The 1,933-nt window shown below is 32.3% G+C and overlaps 1 long non-coding RNA gene across 1 annotated transcript; it reads left to right on the forward strand.

Moving 5' to 3' along the window:
- On the forward strand, positions 856-1,641 carry LOC109851219. Its single transcript, XR_002249722.1, has 3 exons — positions 856-1,111; positions 1,202-1,263; positions 1,338-1,641. It is a non-coding gene; the product is annotated as an uncharacterized LOC109851219 (long non-coding RNA).

The raw sequence follows: 1,933 nt of genomic DNA on the forward strand, positions 1-1,933 counted from the left end.
CTTAACCAATTAAAGAATACCACAACAAATGCTACCCAGCTTCATTATAAAGCTATAAAGAGAGGAATCATGGACTAATTATACACATCTATCTACTTGATCAAAGTTTTCTATAAAGGAAATGATGATAGCAGGGGGAAGGAAGAAAGAAGCTGAAATGAGCTCTCTGAATCTGCAGAGGAATCTTTTTATTTTTTCAGAAAACTTTTCATCACTTTTCCAGATAAAGTCCATCGATTATATGTGTTTTTGTGGAGTTTATTCAATTATTCATCTATGTCAAAAATGTTGCAGATCAGCTAGACATCCTGCTACGCATGTCATCATTCAGTTTTTCACTAAAAATAAAAGCAGTGTAAACTTTCGGTAGTATATCACCAAATTTAGCATCTTGATGAGTTTTTCTATTTCGTGTATTATTGTTTCAGAATATTAAGGACATGATAATTAAATGCAACTAAAAGAATCTCACTAAAATGGAAAACCCTTATGAATTACATAAAAATTTACAAATCTAATACCATAGTTATCGCTTGTCCAACCGTAAATGTCTGGCAACTGATGCACTTTCGAGTTCTTTGTTGGAAATTGGTAGTCTCATTTTGGGCAAATACATAAAAACAGTCTTTAACTGTTTATTTTACAGTATCTTTGGTGTCTTTTTGAGATTTTGTGAGAGGCATATTATAGTTTGAAATCAAGAGGGAATCAAATTTTTTATTGTTCCATATCTTCCTTGAGATTCAATCAGGAGTAATCCCTGACCAATACTGATAGACAATTCAATATTCAAGAAAAATATTTTCAGAAACATCATCAATTGCCCCCAACCTTCTCAGTTATGATAGCAACAACCATAATCCTTCAATCCTTTCAATAATGTCTACTCAGCAAGCCTTGTTTTATACAGAAAAAATTATATAAAAGCCCTTGTTAAGAAAGGAAGATCAGTACTCGGAGAAAAGAAAGAAATATTGCTAAGAATTCATTTGCTTAATTCCCTCAAACTCAGTTAGCTCAATGGACAGCTTTGCTCAACGGCTCAAGGATAGAGCCGTGTGTCTCATTGATCTTGTCAAGTGTAGAAACTGCAGTGAGTCTCAAGATAATGGTATCTAGCTAGACTAAATTAAAACTTTCCTTTGATTCAACTATTAAGTATATGGATATGTTTCTGATAGTAAAAGTTTGGTATACACAGGGTTTCCTCCGAATTCGAAAAAAATTGAGACAGAGAAGTCCCAGCTGAAAATATCTATTCAAGTAAGTACCATTTCTTATTCTTGTTTGCTTCTCAGATTATGGCTTGTCGAAAATGATGGTAACTGAATGTTTAGGAGCGAAAATTGGGACCAAGTCACCCCGGTGTGAAGAGCCCTCCACCCTCTCAAACCAACTGAAGTATCGGATTTTTTTTTTTTATATATTTAATTTGTGATGGACTTCTTTTTTAATTGGTGTTTATCTGTATCTTATTTACTAGATTCTTGTGTAATGTTTGTTCATGGTTTTGTTAGCAAAGTTCAAGTTGTATGACTGGCTTTGTTGGAAGTATCCGGTTTGAGTGTTTTTCAAAATTTAATCCTTATTGTCAAATTTTTCTTTAATGAAATGAAAGTGTTGAGAGAATTGTTTACTCTTTATTGTTTTGTACCACATTGGTTAGGGACAAACTCTTTTTGATGAGAACAAGAATTGGAAATCTCCCATATTAGCTTAGTTTTTGAAATTTGAATTTTAAATTTTGAATTGTTGTTTAATTTAGTAGTTATTCAGTTTTGGCAAGGGAGTGATTTGAGGGAACTGAAAAATCTGTAATTTGGTTTTCTATTTAAACACTATTTGTAATCAGATTTGACAATGATGAATGAAATGAAAAATTACTATACTTAATTTGGTGTGAAACCAAAGGGTGTGAAACCCTAAGCGTAAT

The sequence above is a fragment of the Asparagus officinalis genome, chromosome 8 (assembly GCF_001876935.1).
Source record: "Asparagus officinalis chromosome 8, Aspof.V1, whole genome shotgun sequence".
Lineage (NCBI taxonomy): Eukaryota > Viridiplantae > Streptophyta > Magnoliopsida > Asparagales > Asparagaceae > Asparagus > Asparagus officinalis.